The sequence below is a fragment of the Ptychodera flava genome, chromosome 11 (genome assembly GCF_041260155.1).
Source record: "Ptychodera flava strain L36383 chromosome 11, AS_Pfla_20210202, whole genome shotgun sequence".
NCBI classification, from domain to species: Eukaryota; Metazoa; Hemichordata; class Enteropneusta; family Ptychoderidae; genus Ptychodera; species Ptychodera flava.
In genome coordinates, this window is record NC_091938.1 from 24,655,473 (window position 1) to 24,673,325 (window position 17,853).

The 17,853-nt window shown below is 36.9% G+C and overlaps 1 protein-coding gene and 1 long non-coding RNA gene across 4 annotated transcripts in view; both read right to left on the minus strand.

Moving 5' to 3' along the window:
- The window catches only part of LOC139143895 (TNF receptor-associated factor 2-like), a 125,424-nt gene that overhangs the window by 54,978 nt on the left and 52,593 nt on the right, over nt 1-17,853 (minus strand). The gene's annotated exons all lie outside the window — the stretch shown is intronic.
- The window catches only part of LOC139143894 (uncharacterized), a 58,606-nt gene that overhangs the window by 24,611 nt on the left and 16,142 nt on the right, over nt 1-17,853 (minus strand). For all 3 annotated transcript variants that reach the window (XR_011554686.1, XR_011554685.1, XR_011554687.1), the window contains exon 3: nt 11,055-11,186. This is a non-coding gene — a long non-coding RNA (uncharacterized lncRNA). The remainder of the gene's footprint in view (nt 1-11,054; nt 11,187-17,853) is intronic.

Consider the following 17,853-nt stretch of genomic DNA (forward strand, 5'->3'; position numbering starts at 1 on the left):
ACATACAGACCTTTATTTCCTGAAAATGATAGGCTAAAATGTACAGTGTACGTCCAGAGAACTTCTTGGTACAGCGCGACACTTGTAAACAAACTTGAATGCGTTGAAGTTATTTGTATATATATACAGAATGATGTTCACAGTCACACTTGGAAGTTGTGACAATTTAGTCCAGTTGTAAGTGAAACATATTTATGAAATCATCATTAAATTAAGTACTTTCAATACTTAGACCCTCAATCAATTTTGACAGTCAGGAAGAACAGACAGAAATAATTGAGTGAAATTAATGACTTGTATGACGAATCTCTGACTTAAAATAATGTAAAAGTTACTGGCATTTTCCAGAATACAATGTACGTACCAAGCTTGCAGGTCAAGTCCAGAGGGTCAAGTATGATATCAAATAGGCCCAGAAGAAAGCTTTTAAATAGCTTTGAAACAAGCAGACTGCCAATCTTGTTAAGCAGTCATCTAGTACAAAGACTTTAAATTTTTTCACATAATGCTATGCTTGGTGTCTGCCTCCATGGTGTACAACATACTGGTACATGATTCGGCGTCACTCATCAGAGGACTGCACTTTCATTGAAAATATTTGTGAGTTCACATGGTGGTGTAATCTTACATCCTGTTCAGAAATGGCTAATATTATGATACTTTGGACAAAGCTATTTTTGTCAACATTTTACAGTACTGTCTGTCAATGCACCAATTTTAAAAAAATATTCATTGCCACCATTTTAATACTTCAATAGTGTAATGGTCATGCTGCTTGACACTTGAATTACAAGAATCTGTACTAGATATGTTCCAAGTTAAAGGGACAAAGTTGCTCATTTTTGACATTATTTTGCCATTTAAATTTCTTTTGATGGATTATTCTCACTGAAATATGCTCACTCTCTGGTTATTGCAATTCAATTTTCATCTTTAATAAGACACATTAACATGTGAAATTAACTATGTTAAAATTTTGGTAAATACCTTCCATGCATGCATATGAGTTGAGCTGTGACAACCAGAGATTGCAGTTTAGCCTATTTCAGTGAGCAGCAGAAAAGCATATATACAACAGAAATTAAAAGGACCAAAATTTGGTCAAAAATGAGTGACTTTGTCCCTTTAATGGCCAATATGAAAATGGATAAAATTCCATGTTTGCTGTTTTGTTATTTTTGCCTGTCAGTCACTGTTATTTTTAACAATGGTGTGGACAAGATGTTGGTTTTGTTGTTTACTTTGCAGTTCTGAGTTACATAAATGCATAAGATTTCAGAATTTTTCAGTATTAGCTGCTGTATTTTAGCATGATATGCTCTGTATTGATTCAGTTTGTCAGCCTAGCCTGATGACACTTGAGCAGTGGTGTCATTATTTGTGTCCAGTGAAGTCTTAAACTGTTTTTTTTTTGTGGTTTGTTCCACATTTACAAGTGTGCTGACAACATGGAAAATTGAGAATTTCATCAAACTTGTGCAGTAAATCAAACAATGAATTAATTTAATCATAGAGTGTTTCCTATGGTGTTCCCCAGAACAATCCGCCCCTACCAAAATGGAAATAAGAATACCAGTACTCATTTATCTGGTGATTGGTTTACTAAGTTTAAACAGTGTAAGAGTTAAACAGTATATTAAACCATTATCATAACAATCAAAATGCATATTGTGTAGGCAGAGAAATCAGGGTTTCCCTTTTATTAAAAGTACTTATCTATAGCATAGAATTATCCAGATTTTTGTCTACAAGATTAGTTTTACCCATGCTGGTCAAATGTGACTGACACATCATTGAAAGTATTCTTAGGTAAGGCTGACATCCATATCTAGACTTGTTCTTGTCACAAGCAGAAGCAAATAAAAAAATTTGCTGACATCCCTTGCTGGTGTCCATCTATTTTGCCGTGTGTTGTAAATCCCCAACTAAATTTTTGAACGTTGAAGATCCGATCAATTTGTAATATTATATTTTTTGAAACTTTACCAAGTCCTAAAGACTTGGAAAGAGCGCGTAGAGATGGTAAAGCAAAAAAAATGTACAGCATATATGAATCAATTGACCTGCAAACAGTACTTCCAAAAGAAATTGGATGTTTTTTTTGGTGACGAAAAACTAAGCGGTTATTGGTGAATTTTCTGTGTGAAGAAATTCCAGACTTTCTGAAGCCCTACCTTGGAGTTGACAAGGAGTTTGTCATTGCAGGGGGGTTTTGATGGGCAAAAGAAAGACAAAGCAATAATTGTGAGTGGAAATTACCCTTCTCATGAATACCCTGCATATTTTTCAAATCATGAAGAAACTGATACACGTATATGGCGCCATGTCCCTGTTTCAGTAAAAAGAACATACTTATATACTCGCCAGATACAGATGTTTACCACATCGGATTACCTCTGATGGCATCTGAGCTATCAGACAGAAACATCTTTATACAGCTCAGTGCATGTGCAGATGATCAGTCATATGTACATTTAAATAAATTAATTAAAGCCTTAGCAAATGATCCAGATCTTGCTTAAATTGATCAAGACATAAGAGCAAAATGTCTCCAAACTCTCTATATCACATCTGGTTGTGACTTTTTGTCATTTTTGTTGGCTGTGGAAAAGCAGCATTTCAGAAAGAATTTTTCCAATATTCAGAATTTGTTTCTGGTGGAATTGCCACCGCGACCTCAGGCACTCTTGCAGACACAGAGAGTGGCATCTGGGAGAAAGGCCTATCTCTCTTTCTTTTAATTGGAACTATTTACTACCAGAAACATCACAGTGAGTTTGAATCACAACATGACAGCCCATATGACCAGTTTAAAGCCATGAAATGAGATGAAACATTTGACACTGAATTGGAATTACATATTCAGTGGCTTGAAAAAATCAGAAATACCATCCAAGTTAGAATTCAGAGGGAGGAGGATCTAATTCCAAACCCAACAGCTTTAAAATACCATTGGCTCAGAACTTGTTTCATCTCTGATTCATGGTCACAGTCAGAAAGGGGCCAGATTGTCTTACGTGGATATGACAACTCTGGCTATGTTGTCAATGGTAACAAGTTATCACCCATATGGGATTCACCAGAAAATTTGTCCCAAGTACAGGAAAGGATGGCATTCTATACCAAAGGGTGTAATGTTAAAAATCTGGGTGCAAAAATAAATTTTGCAAATGTACAAAGTCAAATAATGCTTGTGGCCCAGGGTGCATGCAATTGTTTAAATTGTGCCAATACTGGAGATCAGAGTGACAGCTTAATTGATGACATTGTTTTTGACAAAACCAACAAAGGGCAAACCACAGAAGCATTGGAAATCAAAGAAATTGATGAGATCAATATCAAATGATCTTGCTGAAGAAACATGGTTGAAGTAGTAGAATACACAGATGAAGATGACGAAGAAGAAGATGGAGACAGTTCCGATGACTGATGTATATCCTGATCAATTTTCTGTCATTCACAAACTGTTGTCTGTACAATTACTACCATGGATGTACATCCATGTTACTACTAACACCAAGGTGGCTGATCATTAAAACAAATGATACACATGTGTATATACATAAGTTCAACTGCGTTCTCATTGAATTTAAACAATTTTAATTTAGACTGAAAAATGACTGCTTCTAAGCTTAATAAATTCATATGTCTAATAGGTATGTCATCACGTATTCACGCATGGAGCCGATAGTCCGGTACGGTATACCAACACAGTGTGAAACCCACACAGTACATGCTGTACGGCGTACACTTCCCTCGGCGATGTTGCCGTGCACAAATGGTATAAAAACGGGTTTCATGACATAAATTCACTAATACTTCCTACCAAGGAAGTAAATAGCAAAACAAGTATCATTGTGAAGAATGATAGCCTGGTATCTTCAAATAAACAGTCGCTAGAGCAAAATACTCGTAGACAAGTTACTTCCGCATTTGCCCCTACTCAGTGCTGCACGCCAGCATTAAACACTGCGTCGTTTTCGTTGGCAAGGTCAGAAAGCATTCAAACTTCCAATCAGAATGCAGATATACACTATGAATATGTATACAAACTATGAACTCTGCACAAGACGATTTACTTGGGGATAAAACCAAATTTACATACCCGAGTATGTAGCCGAGTTCAGCTGAGGCAGCAGCGAGAGACCGTACGCAAAATTCACAGATAGTTGGATAGTTAGGTGGGGAGCCTCTTTCACAGTTTTACATAAAAATGAGACTCAGTAACGTTTGGTCGCTTTACTTTTGATCAAAAACCTACCAAACCCATCAGACAAGGCCCTACTCTTACGCAGAAAACCAAAGCTCTCAAGCGTCGACTTTCTCTTCCGCGTTTGAGACTCGTTCTTCTCTTTCGCATTTGAGAGAAACAAATGTCGACTTTATTCGGCAATGGTCCGCTATTCGTGGGCGTAAATTGCTAGACTACATATAGCCACATCGGCACTTCTGAAATGTTATCTCCGGCTTGCAAGACAACAAAAATATCAAAATATTATCATCAAAACCAGAATTTGGGGCTAGAGAGCGAAACTCGCTGAAAAGTAGCTGGCCAAAATACGGAAGTAGCCGGTCAATTTGGCCGGCATCTGGCTAAAAGTGAACACGCTGCAAACAGAGGGGCTTGTTGCGATGGACAAGTAGCCTTTGGCTCTTTGACCAGAAAAATAAGTGAGTGTTCATTGATAATTCAAAGACTGGATCCGTTGACACCAAAGTTTGCTCGTGACTTTCATTGCATTGCATGCACCTTTCCGCAATACCACTCATTGAGTCTGAACTGAAATTGAAAGAGTACGTTTTAGTAAAAGTCCTGTTTTGTTGTGCTGATTTTCGCTACCGTACTTTCTTTTATAGGGTAATAAACATTCATACAAAGCAAAAATCTTCAGTTGTCTCCTTTCGATCGTACAGAGATATTGTGCGACAGGAAAACTTTAGCTCAAAGGGCAATGATCTTTGTGAACGTACCCTCAACCAGCTAAAATAGCTTTCTATATGCAAAATCAGCGTACATTAATTAACAGCATTTTATTGAAAGGGATTCTATAGTACCATTGTTTTTGTAAACTCTTCATGCAATTTTATGAACTCAAAGTGACCTCAGACAGCAGTGCTAGACGGCACTTTTAACGCTGGTCGGAAATCCAGAATGCCGGACAAGGGAGCCATCATCAAGTCAGGCGCCGACTGGCATTGGCCATGCTAAAAGTAGTTCAGGCAGTGCTAATGTTTTGTTTACACTAAAAGGTAATCTGTTCGCATATGTTGACATAGAGATTAATCCTCTGATAACAAGCTCGGGTTAGTCGGGTACTTCTAAGTTAATGGAGCGTTCCCCTAATGCTTGGATTGTACCTGCGGATGACCAAACCTCATTAACATATATTGCATAGTTTAGAAATATGCAAATTTCGGACCCAGATTCGAGAGTGTCTGCATGTGCACCAAAAATTAGTGCACTAGCCTTATTGGTTAGCCTAGAATTAGGTATGTACATAATCTATGAGGTATATGTTAATTTGCAATAGGTGCTGTAACCTATGAAATATTAACCATCTAGCCCTTTAAAGGTATACAACCACCTGTAATCTAAATATCCCCATGTATGGTCAGGGCATTCCTTGGTATTCAAAATGCCCATGTGAGGGCGCTGTTTTTAAAAAGTGGCCACCCGCTTAAACTCTGTGGTTGGTTAGATTTTCTCTTTGCATAGTAACTATTGCACAATTGGAACAGGTGACAGTATATCTTTAAGTTACCTAGTAATTCGCATTTTTGTGATATTTAGGGTCATTGACCTTTGACCCCAGTTGACATGTCGGCGAAATGGTTTGATCCCGTGCTTCGCACTGTGTACCAAAAATAAGCACTGTAGCCTTATTGGTTAGCCTAGAATTAGATATATGCATAATAATTAAAGGGACATTATTTGTATCTTTTGACTTTTTTTTCATTTTTTCGATGACTGAAATCAACTGTCAAATCAATGGAAGACCTAAATTGTGACTATGGATGGCTTCAAGGATATGTAAAACCACATTCTTGCTCTTTACGGCAAGGTTCAATGTTGGTAAGGGTGTCAGCACGATTTGAACCAACCGCCATGATTGAACCCCTGCACATAACCAATATTACTACGCATACGTCAACCATCAAAGTACAGCTGGAACATAAAAGGCCTGTGACCTACATACTAACTTCAGCACAATGGATATCGAGGAGCACACGGTGCATAAACAAATGCACGTATCACAAACTACTGTCAAATAGTGAAACTAAGCAGGGCATTTGCTTTTAAGTTTCATTTTAGTATCGATGACACGGACTGTGGAACAAATGAAACCATAGACGCAATTGGTTCAATGGTAAAACTAAAACGATCGATGTCAGATTGCTGTGGTAATAGTGAAACAGTACAATGTAATGCATTTCCTGTGCATTTGATCATTAGCAAAACTTCGTCAATTTTTAAGATTTTTAGGACATTTTCTTGTCAATACGTTGGTTCGTTTTACAAACACGACATGATCACTTGTTGAACCTGGAAACATCACACTCGGACTGAACACTGCACGGTGTGTAGCATCGGTGACATTGTGACACCGCGCCGGGCGAGTACTGTCATTGATACTGCTCGCGATTGGAGTCACCTCTCGACACACAAGATCTGTTTGAAAGTTGTTATTCTCTGTGCATCGTGTAATTATTTGTATCAGTTGAATCGCATTTCGAACCAAAAGTGAGTACATCACAGTTACAGTTGCCTAGACCCATTCGCTTACGGCCTCTGTGCCTCCGACCCACTCCCAAAAGTGGACTTTACGTAAGAAGCGCAGCTGAGCACATCATGTACCTACATGAGTAAAGCCCTCCGTACGGCCTCCACGCCCTATAACGCTGGGAACACACAGACCTGTACGCAGGGCTAATCGTGCACCCAGGCAGAGTGGTTTGGAATAAAAATGGGTTTGGTTTAAATGGTGGATTGAAAACTGCACGCCGCAACCGAGGTGCTGCCAGCGGTTTGGCACAGCCCTGCCACGCAGAGTTAGCTTTCACCCAACAATGTACCGGTACATAATGTAAGTGTCAGTCGCCAAAGTACCGGTACATTGCTCAATTTCGCAATCACCTCGACAATAACATGACTGTCTACTGAAGTTAAATATCCCGTCATTTTACTCTGTTTTCACATTTCTATGCACAAAGGCTTTGGGCAAGTCTACATATGCATATGGAGGAACAAACGAGATGAAAAGATCCGCAATTATAGGCCTTGTCGTTGTCAGCTGGTACTGGTAGGCATTTGAAATGCCCATTCTAAAATGTGCTCTGTAGCAGTAAAGAATGGTGTATCTAAGAGCAGGATTGGCCGTCAAGATCTCCATCAAAACTGACCGTCAAATGTAACTGAGCAAACTGGATTAGTAATAGGGAATCCCGAAACTGCAATACTGCACTTTTGACTTTCACTTCGTGTGGTTTATTTTTTTTACACGCGGATGCTTACAGTGGCCCAGATAGCAGTTTGCAGTGTGGTTACTGATCGCAGGTCAACCTGCCAACTCTGAGGTTAACAGTAACCTCCATAAACCTCAGACCCAAGGTTTTTTTATAAGGTGTACGCAAATGGGATGGAAGTTGTCTGTGGTCGGCTACTGCTTGTTTGCAACAATATGAGGTCAAAGATGCAAATAATGTCCCTTTAATAAGGTATGAGATAGTTAACCATTAGGTGCTGTAACCTACCAAATATGAACTATCTGGCCCTTTAAGTTATCTGCTAATTCACATTTGTGTGATATTTAAGGCCAATGACCTTTGACCTCAGTTGACATGGTGGCGAATGTTTTGACACCATGCTTCGCAATGTGTACCAAAAATTAGCACTCTAGCCTTATTTGCTCTAAAAATTGAGGTAATAAAACTGTGTCACTGCATCATTTTTCCAATATGAATACGATGAGAAAGTAAATTTTTATTTTTTGTGGCCCTTATACAAGGAAGTCTACGGAGAACTGTCTTATACATAGGAGTCTATGGAGAACTGCCTGATAAATGGAAGTCTATGGAGAGTGAAACTAAAGAGTCCTCTAACACGGCCAAATTTAATTCCATTGTGAAACAAATTAATTGACGTGCATCTGTATGGGGTAGGGTAATATCCTTGTGCAAAGTTTGAAAGAAATTGACCATGGCATGTCTGAGATATCTGTGTGAACGGACGGACGCATGACATTACAAGATCTAAAATGAATTAAAGTCTATAGACTAAAATTCATTTGTCAATAATAATAGTGGCCATTACTCATGTACAGGCTTTCTTAAGAAACTTATGATTGAAGCTTTTGTAAGGTATCAATAGTAGAACAAGAAAATGGAGTTGAGACATGTAAGAAAAATACTGAGAAAATAGCAAAAAGTTGGCATTGCTTGGGCTTGAAGACTAATATGCCTTCAAGTCTGCTTCAGGAGCAGAACAAGAAACTGGTTTATGCTACGTACAGAAAAAAATATACCGCCAAGGGCATGCAGTGTGATGCTCTCATCAACAAAAAAGGTATTATATGAAAGGTATTAGCTGTTCAAAATCCCGATAATCCTCACTAGAAACCAAGTCAAAAGTGCTACAATGTTAGCAGAGATTAGGTAGCTTTTGAATTTTAAATTGTTACAGTTGAATCTGAACACCAAAATACCCTGAAACTTGGCTGAGGCACTTAGCAATATGCAGCAGAGTTCCCTAAACCAAAGTCTGTTTTACTGCTTCAGAGTTTTAGACAACTCAGCAGGTAGCCCTACTGAGTCAACTGATAAGCGGCTGTTGCTATAAACCATTTACCACTTACACAGTCCAAACACAGTTGAGCATTGGATGATGTATTCTCAAAGTAACCACAAATTATTGTTTTACTCACAGTATTTACTTCCCCCTTCAAAAATTCTTCCATTTACATTTGTAATATTGCCAGTCAAAAATGGTTTGACCAACATAAATAGATCAGTTTACTCAGAGGGGCTGCCTACTGAGTTGTATCAGACTTCCCACACCCACACACTAGACTTTGTTTTGGCAAATGTCTTGGTATAAAGCTGAATGCTCTGCCAAGTTGCTAAGTAATTACTAACTTTGGTGTTCAGATAACAAGGGCAAATGCTGCAAGCCGCGAGTTCAGATAGAACACAATCTTTCAACTTGCTGGTGAAATTTTTTGCATCGAAAGCTGAAGCTTTAGAGTAATTTTAAAGTGTATTTTTAAAAAATAGCGTCATGGACACTGTTCCCACATTTGTTTTGAACATTTTTTCACGAGTGTTATGAATTAGAAATGTAAGATGCGAATAGCAAACAAGATCTTGAATGAAAATTCATGAAAATTATGTACATTTGCCATTATGTTATTGTGTAACTTTATAATTTATATAAATTTCACTACAATTTTGACAAATCCTACTGAGATCACCCCTAGGTCCACATTACCAAGTTTTAAATGAATTGGACTTGCACTTTCAGAGAAAAAGACTTTTTACCAAAATCAAGAAAAAACCATTTCACCATAATTTCAGGCAATCTGACTGATATCACACCTGGGAACCTCTATACCTAGCTTCAAATGAACTGGACTTGTGGTTTAAGGGAAAACAATTTTTTGACCAAAAGTGGCAAAAATTGCCTCAAAAACACAATTATGTAAATTTCACAACAATGTTGACAAATCAGACTGAGATCACCCCTATGAACTGTGATACCACATTTCAAATGAATTGGAATTTGGACTTGCGGTTTCAGAGAAAAAAGGCTTTTTACCAAAAAACAGGGAAAATTGAGCAAAAATTACAATTATACAAATTTCAACAACATTTCCTCTTATCTGACTGACATTATCTTTAGATACCTCCATAGCAAGTTTTAAATGAATAAGACTTTTGGCTTGGGGCCTGAGATGAGCAACTGATAAACAGTGTGACCATACAGTACTGAACATCACACCAGGCCTACATACACATTTAATAACCCTACATGGTGTTTTTATACACATAACTGTTAGTTGTTTAATTACATGATGAAACTCCAGTGAGATAGAAATATTATTTATGTGTCGCTGTAGTTGTCACTACTATTTATACACAACAATGACATAAAATTATACCTTTTAACAAACATGTGTATTTTGATCTAACAAAATCATGCGAGTTTTTGAAAGATATCACTTTACCTTCATTTCATTGTACTCATTAATTAACACAATCAAATTAAACATTTATACATACCTTAATTCTGACGGAGTATTGGGATGACAATTGTAATAACCGGATGATAACTACACTGGATTCAGACAAGGAGACATCATCCAATACAGTATCTACACTGTCAACCTGCACAGGAAAGGTTGCGAATAGCCTTCCCGAGAACAAAGCAAAATCAGTGAGAATGTACTGGCCTAAGTGGGTAGCTGTAAATTTCACAACAATTTTGACAAATCAGACTGAGATCACCCCTATGAACTGTGATACCACATTTCAAATGAATTGGAATTTGGACTTGCGGTTTCAGAGAAAAAAGGCTTTTTTACCAAAAAACAGGGAAAATTGAGCAAAAATTACAATTATCCAAATTTCAACAATATTTCCTCTTATCTGACTGACATTATCTTTAGATACCTCCATAGCAAGTTTTTAATGAATGGGACTTTTGGCTTGGGGCCTGAGATGAGCAACTGATAAACAGTGTGACCATACAGTACTGAACATCACACCAGGCCTACATATACACATTTAATTAACCCTACATGGTGTTTTTATACACATAACTGTTAGTTGTTTAATTACATGATGAAACTCCAGTGAGATAGAAATATTATTTATGTGTCGCTGTAGTTGTCACTACTATTTATACACAACAATGACATAAAATTATACCTTTTAACAAACATGTGTTATTCCAAAAAATTTTGATCTAACAAAATCATGTGATTTTTTGAAAGATATCACTTTACCTTCATTTCATTGTACTCATTAATTAAACAATCAAATTAAACATTTATACATACCTTAATTCTGAACGGAGTATTGGGATGACAAATTGTAATAACCGGATGATAACTACACTGGATTCAGACAAGGAGACATCATCCAATACAGTATCTACACTGTCAACCTGCACTGGAAAGCTTGCGAATAGCCTTCCCGAGAACAAAGCAAAATCAGTGAGAATGTACTGGCCTAAGTGGGTAGCTGTAAATTTCACAACAATTTTGACAAATCAGACTGAGATCACCCCTATGAACTGTGATACCACATTTCAAATGAATTGGAATTTGGACTTGCGGTTTCAGAGAAAAAAGGCTTTTTTACCAAAAAACAGGGAAAATTGAGCAAAATTACAATTATCCAAATTTCAACAACATTTCCTCTTATCGGACTGACATTATCTTTAGATACCTATATAGCAAGTTTTAAATGAATGGTACTTTTGGCTTGGGGCCTAAGATGAGCAACTGATAAACAGTGTAACTTGCCAATTTATGCATGAACAAATGGCTCTGACTTTTTTGCCTGATGAATGGAACAATACCTATCTAAAAATCAAGTCTCACTTAACCGATAATGTTGATAAAACAAAATAAATCACTGCATGAGTAAAGCAAATACTGTACTACAATCACTCCAACTATCCTGTACTTTGAATGTACAGTCATGGTCTCTTATCTACACTTATTGACATAACTATAGATCTACATGCACACTACAATCACTCCACTATCCCATATTTTGAATGTGCAGTTATGGTCTCTCATCTATACTTATTGAAATAACTATCTACATGCACACTACAATCTATCCAAATATCTAATATTTTGAATGTGCAGTCATGGTCTCTCATCTACACATTGATTTAACTATCCACATACACTCTACAATCCATCCAACTATCTGATATTTTGAATGTACAGTCATGGTCCCTCATCTAAACTTATTGACATAACTACATGTATCTACATGCACACGACAATCACTCCACTATCCCATATTTTGAATGTACAGTCATGGTCTCTCATCTACACTTATTGAAAAGTATCTACATGCACACTACAATCAATCTAACTATCCAATATTTTGAATGTACAGTCATGGTCTCTCATCTACACTTATTGACATAACTATCTACATGCACACTACAATCACTCCACCATCCCATATTTTGAATGTGCAGTCATGGTCTCTCAACTACACTTATGAGACATAACTATCTACATACACACTACAATCTAACCAACTATCTAATAGCTATCTAATATTGTGAATGTACAGTCATGGTCCCTCATCTACACTTATTGACATAACTGTCTACATGCACACAACAATCACTCCACTATCCCATATTTTGAATGAACAGTCATGGTCTCTCATCTACACTTATTAAATAACTATCTACATGCACACGACAATCACTCCACTATCCCATATTTTGAATTTACAGCCATGGTCTCTCATCTACACTTATTGACATAACTATCTACATACACACTACAATCTATCCAACTATCTAATATTTTGAAAGTACAGTCATGGTCCCTTATATAAACTTATTGACATAACTGTCTACATCACACAACAATCAGACTATCCCATATTTTGAATGTACAGTCATTGTCTCTCATCTACACTTATAAATAACTATCTACATGCACACTACAATCATTCCACAATCAGATATTTTGCATGTGCTGATATGGACTCATCTACACTTATTGAAATAACTATCGACATACACGCTACAATCTCTCCACTATCCCATATTTTGAATGTACAGTCATGGTCTCTCATCTACAATTATTGACAAAACTATATACATACAAACTACCGGTACATCACTCCAACGTTCCCATATTTTGTATGTACAGTCATGGTCTCTCATCTACACTTATTGACACAACTATCTACATCTACACAACAATCACTCCACTATCCCATATTTTGAATGTACAGTAATGGTCTCTCAACTACACTTATTGACATAACTATCTACATGCACACAACAATCACTCCACTATCCAATATTTTAAATGTGCAGTCATGGTCTCTCATCTACACTTATTGACATAACTATCTACATGCACACAACAATCACTCCATAATCCATAGTTTGAATGTGCAGTCATGGTCTCTCCATCTACACTTATTGACATAATTATCCACCTACACACGACAATCACTCCGACTATCCCATAGTTAGAATGTGCAGTCATGGTCCCTCATCTACACTTATTGACATAACTATCAACATACTGGCTACAATCTATCCAACTATCTAATATTTTGAATGTACAGTCACGGTCTCTCATCTAGTAGATCTACACTTATTGACATGACTATCCACATGCACGTTACAATCTATCCAACTATCTAATATTTTGAATGTACAGTCATGGTCCCTTATCTAAACTTATTGAAATAACTGTCTACATGCACACAACAATCACTCGGCTATCCCATATTTTGAATGTACAGTCATGGTCTCTCATCTACACTTATTGACATAACTATCTACATGCACACAACAATCACTCCACTATCCAATATTTTGAATGTGCAGTCATGGTCTCTCATCTACACTTATTGACATAACTATCTACATGCACCCAACAATCACTCCATAATCCAATAGTTTGAATGTGCAGTCATGGTCTCTCATCTACACTTATTGACATAATATCCACCTACACACGACAATCACTCCAACTATCCCATAGTTAGAATGTGCAGTCATGGTCCCTCATCTACACTTATTGACATAACTATCCACATACTGGCTACAATCCTCCAACTATCGAATATTTTGAATGTACAGTCACGGTCTCTCATCAGTAGATCTACATTATTGACATGACTATCCACATGCACGCTACAATCTATCCAACTATCTAATATTTTGAATGTACAGTCATGGTCCCTTATCTAAACTTATTGAAATAACTGTCTACATGCACACAACAATCACTCGGCTATCCCATATTTGAATGTACAGTCATGGTCCTCTCATCTACACTTATTGACACTAACTATCTACATGCACACAACAATCACTCCACTATCCCATATTTTGAATGTACAGTCATGGTCTCTCATCATACTACACTTATTGACATAACTATCTACATGCACACGACAATCACTCCACTATCCCATATTTTGAATGTACAGTCATGGTCTCTCATCTACACTTATTGACATAACTATCTACATGCACACGACAATCACTCCACTATCCCATATTTTGAATGTGCAGTCATGGTCTCTCATCTACACTTATTGACATAACTATCTACATGCACACAACAATCACTCCACTATCCAATATTTTGAATGTGCAGTCATGGTCTCTCATCTACACTTATTGACATAACTATCTACATGCACACAACAATCACTCCACTATCCAATATTTTGAATGTGCAGTCATGGTCTCTCATCTACACTTATTGACATAACTATCTACATGCACACACAGACAATCACTCCACTATCCAATATGTTTGAATGTGCAGTCATGGTCTCTCCCATCTACACTTATTGACATAACTATCCACATACACACTACAATCACTCCAACTATCCATATTTAGAATGTGCAGTCATGGTCCCTCATCTACACTTATTGACATAACTATCCACATGCACACGACAATCTATCCAACTATCCATATTTTGAATGTACAGTCATGGTCTCTCATCTAACTTATTGAAATAACCGTCTACATGCACACAACAATCACTCAACTATCCCATATTTTGAATGTGCAGTCATGGTCTCCCAACTACACTTATGAGATAACTATCTACATGCACCACAACAATCACTCCATCATCCCATATTTTGAATGTGCAGTCATGGTCTCTCCATCTACACTTATGACATATTACTATCTACATACACACGACAATCACTCCACTATCCATATTTTGAATGTGCAGTCATGGTCTCTCATCTACACTTATTGACATAACCATCACATGCACACAACAATCACTCCACTATCCAATATTTTGAATGTGCAGTCATGGTCTCTCATCTACACTTATTGACATACTATCTACATGCACCCAACAATCTATCAACTATCCATATTTTGAATGTGCAGTCATGGTCTCTCATCTAACACTTATTGACATAACTATCTACATGCACACAACAATCACTCCACTATCCCATATTTGAATGTGCAGTCATGGTCTCCTCATCTACACTTATTGACATAACTATCCACATACTGGCTACAATCTATCCAACTATCGATATTTTGAATGTACAGTCACGGTCCCTCATCTACACTTATTGAAATAACTATCCACATGCACGTTACAATCAATCCACTATCCATATTTTGAATGTACAGTCATGGTCCCTTATCTACACTTATTGAATAACTATCCACATGCACACTACAATCTATCCAACTATCTAATATTTTGAATGTACAGTCATGGTCCCTTATCTAAACTTATTGAAATAACTGTCTACATGCACACAACAATCACTCCACTATCCATATTTTGAATGTGCAGTCATGGTCTCCCAACTACACTTATGAGAATAACTATCTACATACACACTATAATTTATCCAACTATCTTATATTTTGAATGTACAGTCATGGTCCCTCATCTACACTTATTGACATAACTGTCTACATGCACCCAACAATCACTCCACTATCCCATATTTTGAATGAACAGTCATGGTCTCTCATCTACACTTATTAAATAACTATCTACATGCACACGACAATCACTCCACTATCCATATTTTGAATGTACAGTCATGGTCTCTCACTCTACACTTATGACATAACTATCTACATACACACTACAATCACTCAACTATCCCATATTTTAAATGTGCAGTCATGGTCTCTCATCTACACTTATGGACATAGCTATCTACATGACACACTACAATCACTCCAACTATCCAATATTTTGAATGTGCAGTCATGGTCTCTCATCTACACTTATTGACATAACTATCTACATGCACACAACAATCACTCCACTATCCCATATTTTGAATGTACAGTCATGGTCTCTCATCTACACTTATTGACATAACTATCTACATGCACACATCAATCACTCCATTATCCCATATTTTGAATGTACAGTCATGGTCTCTCCATCTACACTTATTGAATAACTATCTACATGCACACGACAATCACTCCACTATCCCATATTTGAATGTACAGTCATGGTCCCTCATCTACACTTATTGACATAACTATCTACATACACACTACAATCTATCCAACTATCTCATATTTTGAATGTACAGTCATGGTCTCTCATCTACACTTATTGACATAACTATCTACATCACCTACAATCATCCAACTATCCATAATTTTGAATGTACAGTCATGGTCTCTCATCTACACTTATTGAAATAACTATCTACATACACACTACAATCTTTCCACTATCCCATATTTTGAATGTACAGTCATGGTCTCTCATCTACACTTATTGAAATAACTATCTACACTACACACAACATTACTCCACTATCCCATATTTTGAATGTACAGTCATGGTCTCTCATCTACACTTATTGACATAACTATCTACACCTACACAACAATCACTCCACTATCCCATATTTTGAATGTACAGTCATGGTCTCTCATCTACACTTATTGACATAACTATCTACATGCATACAACAATCACTCCACTATCCATATTTTGAATAACAGTCATGGTCTCTCATCTACACTTAATGACATAACTATCTACATGCACACGACAATCACTCAACTATCCCATATTTGAATGTGCAGTCATGGTCTCTCATCTACACTTATTGACATAACTATCTACATACATGTTACAATCTATCCAACTATCTAATATTTTGAATGTACAGTCATGGTCTCTCATCTACACTTATTGACATAACTATCTACATGCACCATACAATCACTCCACTATCCAATATTTGAATGTACAGTCATGGTCTCTCATCTACACTTATTGACATAACTATCTACATGCACACTACAATCACTCCACTATCCCATATTTTGAATGTACAGTCATGGTCTCTCATCTACACTTATTGAAACAACTATCTACATACACAACAATCACCCAACTATCCAATATTTTGAATGTCAGTCATGGTCTCTCATCTACACTTATTGACACAACTATCTATCATGCACACAACCATCCCACTATCCCATATTTTGAATGTTCAGTAATGGTCTCTCAACTACACTTATTGACACAACTATCTACATGCACTAAACAATCACTTCACTATCCCATATTTTGAATGTCATCATGCCTCATCTACACTTATTGACATAACTATCCACCTACACACAACAATCTCCACTATCCAATATTTTGAATGTACAGTCATGGTCTCTCATCTACACTTATTGAAATAACTATATACATACACACACACAATCACTCCACTATCCCATATTTTGAAATGTACAGTATGGTCTCTCAACTACACTTATTGACATAACTATCTACATGTACACAACAATCCTCCATTATCCCATATTTTGAATGTACAGTCATGGTCTCTCATCTACACTTATTGACATAACTATCTACATGTACACAACAATCACTCCATTATCCCATATTTTGAATGTACAGTCATGGTCTCTCATCTACACTTATTGACAATAACTATCCACATACACATGACAATCACTCCAACTATACCATAGTTTGAATGTGCAGTCATGGTCCCTCATCTACACTCATTGACATAACTATCCACATACACGCTACAATCTATCCAACTATCTCATATTTTGAATGTACAGT